Source organism: Tupaia chinensis, unplaced genomic scaffold, assembly GCF_000334495.1.
Source record: "Tupaia chinensis unplaced genomic scaffold, TupChi_1.0 Scaffold000146_1, whole genome shotgun sequence".
NCBI classification, from domain to species: Eukaryota; Metazoa; Chordata; class Mammalia; order Scandentia; family Tupaiidae; genus Tupaia; species Tupaia belangeri.
Window position 1 is genome coordinate 5,711,302 of NW_006159616.1, and position 14,467 is coordinate 5,725,768.

At 47.6% G+C, this 14,467-nt stretch overlaps 1 long non-coding RNA gene and 1 pseudogene across 1 annotated transcript in view; both read left to right on the forward strand.

The window, feature by feature from the left end:
- The first annotated feature begins 3,654 nt into the window (after window positions 1-3,654).
- The window catches only part of LOC102476149 (uncharacterized), a 26,059-nt gene continuing 15,246 nt past the window's right edge, over window positions 3,655-14,467 (forward strand). The window contains exon 1 of the long non-coding RNA XR_334073.1: window positions 3,655-3,836. This is a non-coding gene — a long non-coding RNA (uncharacterized LOC102476149). The remainder of the gene's footprint in view (window positions 3,837-14,467) is intronic.
- Window positions 13,211-13,365, forward strand: LOC114007268 (uncharacterized; annotated as a pseudogene).

The window sequence follows — 14,467 nt, forward strand, 5'->3', positions numbered from 1 at the left end:
AAAGAAAAACGTTCGTGCTTGGGATCAGCAGTTAGCGTAATGGCTATGCAACTGGGCTCCCATGTAGTTGACCATGGTTCGAGTCCCAGACCCGGTGGCTTAAACTCACGCCGGGCATGTGTCTGTGTGCCCAAGATCCAGAGAGGAGAAAGGAGGAGAAGGGATTGCTGCATGGCCATCCCCCTGGGGGGTGATTTTGCGCTTTCTATCTCTCTCAGCTTTTCTGGCCAGCACATGCGCCTATAGCAAAAACCTCTCAAAGAAAAAAAAGAAAAGAGAAAAAAGAAAAAACGTTCCTGCTCTGGAAACACCTGAAAGACCCAACACCCTGCAGTTCACAAGCACTAATTAGGCAGAGCATTGCCGGGAGGAACCATCGAGGAGGGAGGGCAGTCAGCACACAGAGGCACCCAGGGAAACAGGCGTGAGGAGGCCTGAGATGGGGCAGGGGTGGGCTCAGCATTGCGGTCTGCTCCCAGTGTGGCCCAGACTGCTATTTCTGCTTCCTGAACCTCAGCTTCAGTACAGACTTGGGGTTACGGTTCTGGAGTCTAGAGTCAGACAACCTGGGTTTGATTTTCCATCTGTCGTGTAGTAGCTAGTGACACTGAGCAAGTTACTAAGCTTCTCTGTGCCTCAATGTCCTCACCTGCGAGACGAGGTACTGATAGGTATCGATCTCATGGGGACTTGTCACGATGGCCCAAGTGAGAACACCGAAGGCGTTCTGTGTGCATCTAAGAAATAAAGCCCCCGGGAGACACGTGTGTTTGCTGCAGGTTGTCATTACAGTCACGCCAATGGCAACGGACCGAACTGATATCAGTGACTGCACCATACGACGGGGCTTCTGGCAAGAATGAAATTTGGTAACACACTCAGCAGTCTGGGAGCAGGCACAGAGCCGTGTTAACTCAGCACGTGTTAACCAATGTTATTGTCACGCTTATGCGGTGTAGTCGCTGCCATGGCGCTCACAAGTCGCCCTCTCTCTCCGGGTTCCCCATGGTGGTGACTAATGGGTACTGCCATCTGACCTCTAGACAAGATGAAGGCTCAGGGGAGGGTGCCCTTGCTTTTTCTACCAGCAGCAACAACCGCAGACACAGCCCTCTTTGCTTGACCTGGGGAGGAAGAGCGAAGGGCAAGTGGGTGCCAGGGACAGCATGGTGTGCAGGGGCCAGACCTTCCCCTGCACCCACAGCGCGGGAGACCAGCCCTGCGTGGGCTCGCTCTTCTCTGCTCCTTCTCTTCTCGTTCCCTCTTTTTCTTTCTCCTTCCTTCCTTTTCTTTCTTCCTTCCTTCCTTCCTTCCTTCCTTCCTTCCTTCCTTCCTTCCTTTCTTTCTTTCTTTCTTTCTTTCTTTCTTTCTTTCTTTCTTTCTCTTTCCTTTCTTTCTCTTTCTTTCCTTCCTTCCTTCCTCTCTTTCTTTATTCTTTCTTTTTCTTCTTTCTTCCTTTCTTTTTATTTCTTTGCTTTTCCTTTTTTCTTTCTTCCCTTTTCTTCTCTCTCTTTCTTCTTTTTCTTTCTTTCCTTTTTTTCTCTTTCTTTCTTTTTCTTTCCTTTCTTCCTTCTTTCTCTCCCTTTTTGTTATAGGGCACATGTGCTCCCCAAAGAAATACAGAGAGAAGAAAGGGAAGGAAAGTGAGAAACCACCTCTGGGGAGGATGCTGATGCTGCGCTTTCTCCTCCTCCATTCCTCTCCCAGAATTTTGGGCAGGCATACACACGTGCCTGGCATGTTTTTCAAGCTGCCAAATCCAAGACTTGAACTGCACAGGTGGCCATGTGGAATCCAGCTGCCTTAGCCTCCATGCCACCTGGTGGCCCTATCTTTTTCTTTTAAGTTGGTTTTAGTTTATCTGTTTGTAAAGTTTATAATATTCTTAATTTAAAAAATCCAAACAATTCAGAAAGGCATCAGAAAGCAAAACCATTCCCCGGAATCTCATCTCCCAGAGACATGGGACTCTACCGCAGACCTCCACTTCCACCCATTCCTCCACGTTTTACACAAACTGGATCAAATACGACACTCCATGTTGCCATCTGCTTCATTCAGTGATAGTCATGGCGGGCTGTTATCAATGAATGTAGACACACATTCTTCTTAATGGCAGTGCAGGGCTTCTCGGCTACGCTGATACTTATTTCATCCTCTTGGGATGAATGGGTGTTAGGCTGTTCCCGTTTTTTGGGGAAGTATAAATAACACTCATTAAATATTTTGCACGTAGTACTTTACCCACGGTCTCGGGATTGATCCTGAAGAGTCAAAGTCCTGAACCAATTTTGTATATTTATGTATTTATCCGTTAATTCACCAAGACGTACTTGAGCATCAATTACATGCCAGGCACTGTCCCAGGTGCTGGAGTCCCAGCCCTGCAGAAGGCAGGCCAAGGCATTAGCAGAAAACAATTAACAAAGTGAATTATATACAGCATAGCATTTGGACAGAGGTTGACAAATTTGTCCTCCAGAAAGCTGATGCCAGTTTACAAGTCTCTACCAGTGGTGAGAGAGGACGCCCCTCACCCCCAACCTCTTGCCAAAGCTGTACAGTATTAATATTCCCCTGTCCATCTGATAGCTACAAAATAAAAAATTATTGCTGCTTTTGTTTAATGACTAATAGACATTGAGCAGCTCTTAAAGCCATTATTATACCGAGTGCTATGCAGAAGGCATGGTTCTGTGTGTGCTAGGTACTATTATTAACCCTATATTTTAAAACTTTTTTTCTTGTATTTATTTATTTATCTATTTATTTTAAAATTTGCTATAGTGTGTATGTTCTCACTGGAGAAAGATAGATAGAGAGAGAGAGAGAGAGAGAGAGATTGAGTGAGAGAGCAAGAAAGCACCACCCAGTGGGATGACCACAGTGTAAGCTGTTCTTCTTCATTCTCCTCTTGGGATGTTGGGCACACATGCACGTATGTCTGGTGTGTTTTCCAAGCCACTGGGTTCAGGACTTGAATTGTACAATTGGTCACGTGAGATCCAGCCATCTTAACCACTATGCCACTCACTGGCCTTATTAACCCCATTTTACAGATGAGGAAACTGAGACAAAGGGTTAAAGCACAGGGCCCAAGGTAACATAGCCACACACGTTTTGAATAGGAATTTGAACCCAGAGCTCTCTGTCGCCAGAGCCTAAACACTAAATCACTTCCCAAAGTATCTCCCACTACCCTACACTAACTAAACAGTTTGTACACATTTTTGTTTATGGGTTGGGCATTTCTAGGGCTCCTTTCATCAACTGCCTGTTTGTGCCCCTCACTCTCTTATGAACATAGACCCTTGCGTGACTTTCGTGTTCTAAGTAAATGCAGACCAGAATGTTCTCCTTGGGGCGTGTTGGAGATCTAAGAGAGATGGCTGAGCAAACACCCAGGCCAGCTTTTGGCACCAAGGAGCCTCGGCAAACGTTCTCTTCGGAAAAAGACAATGCATTAAAAAGGCCTCTGTAAACAACAAACTCTGCCAACAGAAAGGATTATCATTAAGCAAGTTTAGAGGAAGGACTTGGAGTTCTTCCTGGGGGGCGTGGAAGCCACCCCTGCCCAGTGAGCTGTGACCAAGCTGTGCTGTTGTGGGGGAAGGGCTCAGAAAGAGCTGGAATTGGGGCTGCCAGTCAGGATGTGAGTCAGAGTTCCAGTGAAGGCAGCCTGAGTGAGCTCTGGGGGAAGGGCCCCTCATCCAGGACTCAGGACTCAGGTGGCATGGAGGCTGGGCACTTCGCAACTCAGAGTGGCCATGGAGACGCTGCTCTAGGGATGCGGACTTGACCTGGCCATGGTGGGCTCAGGACCTGGAGCAGAGCTGGTGAGGTCATGGTGGGCTCAGGACCTGGAGCAGAGCTGGTGAGGCCATGGTGGGCTCAGGACCTGGAGCAGAGCTGGTGAGGTCATGGTGGGCTCAGGACCTGGAGCAGAGCTGGTGAGGTCATGGTGGACTCAGGATCTGGAGCAGAGCTGGTGAGGCCATGGTGGACTCAGGATCTGGAGCAGAGCTGGTGAGGTCATGGTGGGTTCAGGACCTGGAGCAGAGCTGGTGAGACCATGGTGGGCTCAGGATCTGGAGCAGAGCTGGTGAGATCAGCTCCATCACTTGCTGGTTGTTCTAGGCACCAGGAGGATGCAGTGATCAGACAGCCGGGCCTCTGCCCACAGGCCATGTGAGAGTTTAGCACCTTAACCATCATGCCAGCTGCCGGCCTCCACCTCCATCCCATCTGATCACTTACCTGTGATGGCTGTTTCCCCAGCTGGGAAGTGGGAGTGATACTAATGCTGTTCTTATGACCTGCTGCTGTGTAGGAAAAAAAAAAATGAAACACGGTGGCATAGAACACCCGGCTTCAGGATTCCTTGGTCAGGATGAGTGAGGCTGCACTGGACGGCCAGCTCTGCTCAGTCCAGTGGAATGTGGGCAGCATGGAGGACAGACCTGGCATCTAAGATGCGCTCAGTGAATGCCAGCCATTGAGACCCTTGGTGTCCTCTGACCCCTCCTTTCACCTCCTGCAATCCCATCCCTGAGGCAAAGATGCTCTGTAAATGGGTCCTGGTTAGCGCACTCAGTGTCTCAGCCCTCCAATCAGGGATATCATCACTGCTAATTTGGCATCATTAGATCCTGGCCATTCTTAGCAACTCCCTGAGTGGGTGAGTGGCGCTGCCCCAGTTCCCACTGCTCAGATCCAGGCCTCAGCCTGCTGCGGGGGTCTGGCCCTTCCTGGCTTGAGAGTCTGAGCTCCTGTTGGTCAACATGCAAGCTGTTACTCAGTTACCCCGGAGCCAGAGCCGAATGGTCAGGTGACTGTGGCCTGGACTTTGACCTCTGAGCCTCAGCTCTATGGCTGCCCAGCTGGGTAGCCCTGGGCAGGTTTTTATTCCAAGATGTAGTTTCTCCAGCTGTGCAAAGACAGATCATGACCAGCCAAAATACTTGCTAAAAATGCAGGTTTCTGGTTGTCACTTTGTACCGACTGAATTGAGAAGGCTGGCCTTCTCTTGTCCTGAGATTGAGGCTGAAGGGGGTAAAGAAGCTGGTCATTGTAAGGGTGGGCAGGCCTCAGTCCTCTGTGTGCCCAGGATGAACATCTGACAGTGCCTGCCAGGGGCGGTTGGGAGGGTCAGACGAAAACTGTGCCCCACACAGCGAAGTGCCTATGTGTGTGCTCAACCCATTGTTCTCACAGCCACCTTCTGGGTGCTGTTACCAAGAGCGAGTTCTAGGAAGGAAGGGGACTTCCTAATGGATCGGGACATGGGGAATAAGAGAGTAGGGATCCAGGAACTAGATGGGACAGGGCTGGAAACCAGAGCACTGAAGTCCATAGGAGGAGGGGGATCATCTCATCTCCTGTGAGTGTCGACTGGAGGCTGGTCATGGTGCAGCAGTAATGCTGTGCTCCATTACGGGGAGGTCCCGGGTTTGCATCCCAAGGCCTGCTCATCCCTGCTCACACCCAGTGTGCAGATGGAGACTGTTGGGGGTGCCGCTCTTTTTGAAAAAGTGAATAAATACACTTGGGAAAAGATCTAGGTTCAGTTAATTGGGAACTTGACTATCCAGTGTTGGCTAGCTACTGGGGTAGGTTCTCTCATGTCTTGGGGCTTCTCCATGTCCATGCAGCTACCTGGTTGACCTCAGAGTGTGCTCTGTCATCTTACATCACAGGCTGGGCCAAGTCCTCTGCAGGGTCCCCTCTCCCAGCCCTGAGGCCTTTGCTGCCAGCCTTCTCTCCAGTGGAGCAGAGATGGAAAGAGCATGGAGTTGGATGGTCTTAGTGTGAACTGCCACTCCTTAAGCTGTGTGACCCCAGGCAGGCTATCCAGCCTCTCTCAGCTTCCATCCTCTGGGTGATCAGTGGGGAAATTCAGTCCTGGACTGCCCAGCTCCTTGCGCTGCCATGAGTCTCCCTCAGACTATGGAAGCACTTGCTTAGCGAACTGCCAAGGCCCTTAGAATGACATGGTGGGGACAGCAGGTTGGTGTGGTGGTTGAGGTACTGGATGCCGACATGGTCGACCATGGTTTGAGTCCTGGACTGGTAGCTTGCTTTCTCTCTCTCACTCTCTCTCCTGGCAAATACGCATGCCCTGTAGCAAATTGAAAATTAATAATAATGATTAAAAAAAGAGAGAGAGAATGACATGGTAAGTAGCAGGAGAACCATTGAACGTCTAGACTGGCAAGGTGATGTGGCCAACAGCACAGCTACTCAGAGAGCTGACAGTGAGCAGATGAGTCCCCCTCTTCCCCCAGTTGCATTTTCTGCCTCCTAGGCCCTGATGAACTGCAACCTGGTGGAAGCCCCTGACTGTGGGCTGCCTGAGCATCCAGACCAGCCTCCCCACTTTCCCCCAGGATCCTGGAGCACAACACCTCCAGGAGTCCTTAGCCTGGGGGATGGGTCCACGTGACTCACAAATTCATCTCCCAGGAGCCCAAAGCAGATGGAAGAGGAAGGAGAGAGGTTCAACAACACCTACGTTGGAGACCCAGCTACCGAACAGTCCTCTTGTGAGCTCAGAGAAGCCCCACCATGCTCAGCAGCACCCCGTTCCAGGAGGTCTCCATGGAAGTGTGAACACATAGAGGGTGACCAGCTCATGCCAGTTTGACTGAGACTGTCCTGGCATTAACATAGCATGCCCTGCAACCTGAACAAACCAACACGGGTGGCCACCCTGCATCAGAGCACTGATTAGAAAGCTGTGGAGGGGCCAGCAGGTGGCGTGGAGGTTAAGGTGCTGGATCCCACATGGCCGACTTTGTGGCTTTTGTCCAGACCTACAGCTTGAACGTCACACCAGTCATGTGTGTGCATGCCCAAAATCCCGAGGGGAGAGTGGAGAAGGCATTGCAGTGTAGCCATACCCACAGGGGCTTGATTTCTCACTTTCCCTCTCTCTGTCTCTCTTTGGTTAGCATACTAGCATACGTGCCCAATGGCGAAAATCTAAAAAAAAAAAAAAAAAGCAGGGCTCTGAGCCAGACTACATGGGTTCGAGGCCCCACCCTGCTGCCTGCTAACTGTGAGACTTGGGGCAAGTTGCTTCCTTTTGCTGAGCCGTAGGGTCCTTTTCTATAACATGGAGCAGTACACCCGTCTCATGGAGGTCCTGTACGTTTGGTTAGATTGTGGCCTCAGTTCAGGGTCTGGCACCCAGTGGCTGCTGGCAAATATGACTCTTGTTACTTGTCAAGTCCTCCTTCCCCGGGAGGAAGGGATGTGTGTGTATGGCCTCACTCATCATGCCCAGCACCCACTGGGTGTAGGCTTGAGAGTGGGAACCTAGACCTCACAAGGCCCTGGTTCCATCTTCAACAGGGACCTAAGAGTTGTGCAGGCATAATGACCATAGCCAGAAATCAATACTTGTCAGATAGGGGTATAAAAGCAAAGGTTTGGGCTAGCAGGTGGTGTGATGGTTAAGGTACTGGACTCCCACATGGCTGACAGCAGTTCGAGTCTTGGACTTGGTGGCTTGCTTTCTCACTCTCTTTCTCTCTCTCTATTCCTCTAGTGGGCACATATGCCCTATAGCAAATTAAAATAATAATAATAATAAAAAATAAGATTAGATAAGTCATTCTTTTTAAAAAATAGGCTTGATCATTGACTACACCTACGATAATGAACTTTTATGGTATGTAAATTACACCTTGATAGAACTCTTTTTTTTTGGAGAGATTTTTCACTGTAGGGCGTGTGCGCTTGCCAGACAGAGAGAGACATAGAGACAGAAAGCGAGAAATCACCCCCCCAGGGGGGATGGTCACGCCGCAATCCCTTCTCCTCCATTCTCCTCTCGGGATCTTGGGCACGCACGCACACGCGCCCGGCGTGAGTTTTAAGCCACCGGGTCCGGGACACGAACCACAGTTGACTACGTGGGAGTCCAGCGACATAGCCATTACGCTAACTGCTGGTTCCCACCTTGATAGAACTCTTAAAATAAAACCAAAACCAAAATTAAAATAAAAAAATAAAGGCCTTTGGGGCCGGCAAGTGGATAAATAAAGTTAAATAAAATAATTCTTAAAAAAAAATAAAAAAATAAAATAAAAAAATAAAGGCCTTTCAAAATAGGAAGCACTTGCTATGGCCCAGAAAGTGGTGATCATGGAAGGCTTTTAGAAAGAGGTGCCATTTGAGCTGGACCTCAAATAGCAGAGAGAATTTGGAGATCAGATATGATGGACGTCAGGGTGTGGTCAGCATGTGTGGTCAGTCAGAGCAGTGGGCCTGCGGGAAGAGGGGGGGTTGATAGCTAGGGTTGTCCACATTCTACTGCTCTCTTTATTTTATTTCATTTAATTTTTATTTTACATTCGATCATTGTGTACCATTACAGCATACAAAATAAATTTTCCCAGTATGAGTACACTGTATATTAGTCTAGTCAAAGATATTACCATACCCATTATTATCAACTGATAAATTTCCATTTTGTGTCCCTTAAATATTTTGCCTCTTTGTTTCCCCTTCACATCCTCCCCCATTTCCCACTCTCCTTCTACACAGTCTCTAATATCTCCAGTTACCCTCCATGCCTTTATACCTTCCAGTCTTTCAGTTTGTGCCATAGAGTGGCAAATATTCGATATATATATTGAGTAGTGACATACAATGCCTCTCTTTCATAGTCTGGTTGGCTTCCTTAGCAATAAATCTTCCATATTTGTCTGCTTTCTATCAAATGCCACATCTCATTATTTCAATGGCTGCATAGTATTCCATAGTGTATAAGTGCCACACTTTTTCAATCCATTCATGGATTGGATGTTCGTGGACATTTAGGTTGGTTCCATGTCTTAGCAATAGTGAATAATGTTGCAATAAACATGGGTGTGCAAATGTTTTTCTGGCTGAGTGTATTCCTATCCTTTGGGAATTGTTGGATCATATGGTAGTTCTATTTGTAGGTCTTTGAGGAACCTCCATATTGCTCTCCACAGTGGCTGGACTAATTTACATTCCCATCAGCAGTGTAGGAGAGTTCCCTTTTCACTGCAGCCTCACCAGCACTTATCATTATTTTTTTAATCTTAGCCATTCTGACTGGGGTTAGGTGATATCTCATTGTGGTTTTGATTTGCATTTCCCTTATGATAAAAGATGCTGAGCATTTTTTCATATGCTTTTTGAGTGTTCACATGTATTCCTTAGAGAGTTGTCTGTTCAGCTCATTTGCTCATCTTTAAATTGGGTTGATTATTTTCTGTTGGAACAGCTCGAATTCTCTGTATGTTATCTGAGGCAGCTGCAAATACATCCTCCCATTCTGAGGGTTGCCAGTTCACTTTAATTATTGTTTCTTTTGCTGTGCAGAAGCTTGTTAACCTGATGTAATCCCACTTGTCTATGTTTGAGGTTATTGCCTGTGCTTCAGGGTCTTATTTAAGAACTCTTTGCCCATTTGGATGTCTCTAAGGGTTTCCCCTGTGCTTTCCACCAGTAGTTTTATAGTTCAAAATCTTAGGTTTAGATATTTGATCCATTTTGAGTCTTTTTTGGTTTTGTTTTGTTAGTGGTGAGAGATAAGGGTCCGGCTTCATCTTTCTGCACGTTGATACCCTGTTTTTCCGGCAGCATTTGCTGAAGGAGATCTTTCTTTTCCCCATTGAATTGTCTGGTGTCCTTTGTCAAAAATTAGTTGGCTATGTGTGTGGGGTTTATTCCTGCGGTCTCTACTCTGTTCCATTGCTCTACATGCCTGTTTTTGTGCCAGTACTATGCTGTCGTGTTATCACAGCTTCGTAATATATCTTGGGGGCAGGGAGTGAGATGCCTCCTACTCCAATCTTCTTGTACAGTATTACTTTGGCAGTATGGGGTCTTTTATAATTCCAGACAAATTCTATGATTGCCTTTTCTGAATCCGTGAAGAAGGTCTCGGGTAATTTGATTGGGATTGCGTTGAATTTGTAGATGTATTTGGGTAGAGGCATGCTCTGCTGCTCTTAAGCTGTGCGACTTTGGCAAGCATCTCTGAGCTCCAATTTCCCTCATCTGTAAAATAGAGTCTAAGAAAAGTGCCCAGAATAGCCTCACAGAGCATCTGACACAAAGGTGGTGGCTTTTCAGTAACAGCTTAGGCAGTGCCAGGGGGGCCCACGTGAAAGGTCTTTTATTCAGTCAATGACCTTTCCCAGAACACTTTAGGTGTGTGTGTGAGACACAGGGCCCGTGCAGTTCACATTATAAAGAGCACTCACCTAACAGCCAAACAGAGAGGTGCAAGCAACAGACTGACAGGAACATGGGGAACGGGGAGAGGCAGGACGAGTAATGTGGGGGAGAGCTGGATGGGGCTCTCTGTGGAGGCCCTGGAAGCCTCGGTGAGTAATTTGATTTCTCTCTCCGTGCCGTGGGGAAGTGGAGAAGAGTGAGGAGTAGAGGGCCCCTTGGGTTTCTTTTCTTTTCTCTTTTAAAGTTGCTATAGGGAGTATGTGCTTGCTGGAGAAGAGAAAGAGTGAGGGGTAGAGAGAGGAGAGAAAGTGAGAAAGCACCCCACAGTAGGGACAGCCACACCCACTATTGCTCCTCCATTCTCCTCGGAATTCTGGGCCTGCACGGAGCCACTTGGTTCAGGCCTTGAACTAGGCTGTCTGGCTTATGGGATCCAATTGCCTTAACCAGCATGCCACTGGCTGGCCCAAGGGCCATTGGAATGAACTTGAGGTGGATTCCTTCCTTCTCCCTCCATTCCTAGACAGCTACAGTGGGCTCCAGGTTTACCAGGCACAGTCTGTCTTCACGATTCTCACTTCCAAAAGGGAGAGAGATGTCAATCAAATAACCCCACAAAGACTGCAAAATTTGTGAACTTGCAAGCCAATTCACAGTGAGGGGAGAGAGGCCTGGTGCAATGGGAATTTACAGAAGTATAGGTGGGCTTCATCAAGACACTCAGAGACAATCTCGACAGTCACAAGGGGGCAGGGTGGAAGGAGGGCTGCGATCAAAGCAGAGAAGGCGGGGACAGATTGCAGGCAGAGGGTCAGTGTGAGCAAAGGCCCTGTGGCAGGTGGGAGGCCATAATAAGGCGCCTCCCCCACATGCCTTTTTGGAATAATGACTCTTTTGAGCTGGTTATTTTGAGAAACTGTAGACACAGTAGTTTGCAAAGTTGCCCTCTTGTAAGAAAAATTTACATCTGTGAAGGAACTCTCTCTGTGTAAGGATCTCTCCCTCTGCACCCGGAAGAGAAGGATGACTGAGTCACTAGAGACTCTGGGGCCAGGCGGTGGTGCAGTGGGTCCAGCCGGATCCACACGAGGAAGGTCCTGGAACCTCTGAGCTGCCAGGTGTGCGCACATGCCCACAGTCCAGGTTGGCTGAGACTGGGAGTAGACCTTGGCGTGAAGAACCTGTTGGGTGCCTCGCTCTTGCTCTGTGTCCAGAGATAAATGAATAAACTTTATGCTCTTTTAAATTTCAAATGAATCACTAAAGACTCTTAAATGATGGCAAAGGCAGTGACTTCGGTCGCATAACAATGCCACCTCTGTTGCTCTTTCTAGCCATCTCTTCTTTCTTTCTTTCTTTCTTTTTAAAAGAATTATCTTATTTAACTTTATTTATTTATTTATTTATTTATTTGTTTTATTTGACCAGAGAGGGACAAAGCGAGAGAGAGAGAGAGAGAGAGAGAGAGAGAGAGAAAGAGAAGAGACAGAGACAAAAAGTGAGGAAGCAAGCCACCAGGTCTGGGACTTGAACCGTGGTCGGCCATGTGGAAGTCCAGCACCCTTAGCCATCACTCCACCTGCAGGTCCCTGACCATCTCCTCTTAACCAAATCTTCTCTATGTCCTTTATATATTTTAGAAAACGGCACTATTTAGCCTAAACTTTAAACTCTTAGAGACCTACGCTAGAGAGATCTGGGTTTTCTCTGGGTTTTGTCCCCTGTGTACTGGAGGTACACATGTTAATAAACTTAGCCACCAGCAGGTGGTGTGGTGGTTAAGGCGCTAGACACTCCCACATGGCTGACCACAGTTCGAATCCCAGACTTGACTTACTTTCTCACTTTCCTTCTTTCTCTGTGTGTCTCTTTCTGGTCAAGTTAAAATAAATAAATAAATACATAAAATAAAATAAATAATTCTTTAAAAATAAATAAAATAATTTTTTTAAAATCTGTCTTTTGTTACAGGGAGTTCTGGTTATGAAATAATGAAGGGGGCAGCAGGTGGCGTAGTGGTTAAGGTGCTAGGCTCCCACATGGTTGACTGTGGTTCAAGTCCCCACACCCAGCAGCTTGAAACTCACACTGGGCATGTGTGTGTGCAAAATTCCAAGAGGAGAAGGGATTGTGCTGTGGTCATCGCCCCTGGAGGGGAAGGTGATTTCTTGCTTTCTGTCTCTCCCTGTAGCAAAAATCTCTCTCAAAACACACACACACACACACACACACACACACACACACAAAACAATGAAGGGTAGACAAAATTTTATTTCCTGCTCCTCAGCAGGGTGCACGGTGGGAAATGAGGTTGGAAGGGTCAGATAATTCAGCCTGGCTGAGGCCCCTATACCATAGCCAGATTAATAAGAGAAAAGCACACTTATTCATCTTGTTTAAGTTTTACACGGCACCATAAGAAAACAAAGACGCCGACTAATGGGTAATCTGGGTATATTTATTCCAGGTTTGATGAGGAAGTCGATAGTCAGGGAGAGGTATGATTGGATGAAAAAGTATGATCTAATGGTAAACTGGGGTGGGGAGGTCACTTGGCCAGGCCTACTCCTCACAATCTTCCCTGTGTCCCCGTGTCTTCGGAGACAGCGGTGTTCCTTTCTTCTGGGTCTACAGAGGGCATCTCTTGATTAAGAGGCTTATGATAGGGACCAGCAGTTGGCGTAATGGCTATGTCATTGGACTCCCATGTAGTTGACTGTGATTCAAGTCCCAAAACTGGTGGCTTAAACTCAAGCTGGGCGTGTGTGCATGTGTGCCCAAGATCCCGAGAGGAGAATGGAGGAGAAAGGATTGCAGTGTGGCCATCCCCCCCGGGGGTTGATTTCTTGCTTTCTGTCTGTCTGACGAGCAGACGCACCCTATAGCAAAAACCTCTTAAAAAAAGAGTCTTAGGACCAGCGTCAGGGAGCAAGGCGGAGGAAGGCGAGAGTGACCTCCCTGTTTCTGCTGTGTTCTCTGAAGTCAAGGTGTCAGCTTTGCACAGTGGCAGTATCGTAGCCAATGAGGTTTATCCGAGGCGCGATTATTGCTAATTAAAGTCAAGGTGTCATATTTTGGGGTAATATGTTCACCACCACATTTGGGATTTACTTTCAACCTGAGAGCAACAGGAACTCTGCAAGGGTATAGGCAGGAGGACGATGCCCTCCTGTAACAGGAAAAAAATGAAGAGTTTTTTTTTTTTTTTGGAGAGGTTTTTGCCATAGGGCACTTGCGCTCGCTAGACAGACAGAAAGAGACAGAGAGACAGAAAGTGAGAAATCACCCCCTGGGGGGATGGCCACGCCACAATCCCTTTTCCTCCATTCTCTTCTCAGGATCTTGCCCGACGTGAGTTTTAAGCCACTGGGTCGGGACTTGAACCGTGGTCGACTACATGGGAGTCCAGCGACATAGCCATTACGCTAATTGCTGGTCCCAAAAAATGAATACTTTTTTTAACCCTGTATTTTTTTCTTTACTTTATTCTTCTTTCTTATATTTTAAGGGTTAACCGAGGGTGTAACTTCTGTATCTAATGTAATTGTAATTATTATAACAAACAAGATCATAAATAAACCTGTTTGCTTAGAAGAGGAAACTTAGTCGCTTATTTTAGACAATAGTCAGTCACAAGAAAGCAACAGGGACGAGGGTCCCAGGCGAGAAGCCTTAGGAGATGGGAATGTTTGCCCAAGGGACATAGCGTAGCAGGGTAAGCCGGGAAAACTCTAATAACGTTGTCGTTTACCATAGTATAATAGTTATTCGCAGATGTTTAGATTGTTTTGGTAAACAGTATAGCTTAGAAAGATAGGTTGATGTATGTCACAAGTCTGAGTTAACAGATTCAACGTCCCCTGAGAACAGAAACGGGGTCATACACGTCGTGCGAAAGGCAAAGGTGCACAGAGCAATTGGGGGAATTGTGAAATGCATGTCACACATGGCAATGGGTACGTGAGAAGCGTAGTGGCGGTAACGCGCTGGACGCTTACTGTCCTGAGCTGCTCGAGGGCTCCTTAGCTCGGGCCACGCCCCGTGCTCCAGCACAGCTACAAAAACTCCTTTCTCCCTCTTTGCTTTGTCTCTCCACAGGAGCCAGGGTGGAAGCAGAATGTCCGAGCTTGGGGTCAGTCAGAGCAGAGGTGAGGCAAGGACTTGGGGGCAGGACCCGAGTGACATGGCCCTGGGTAGCAGGGACGCCATCTGCGGCAGCCTCCTGAGAGCCAGGACATGCTCTCCTGGA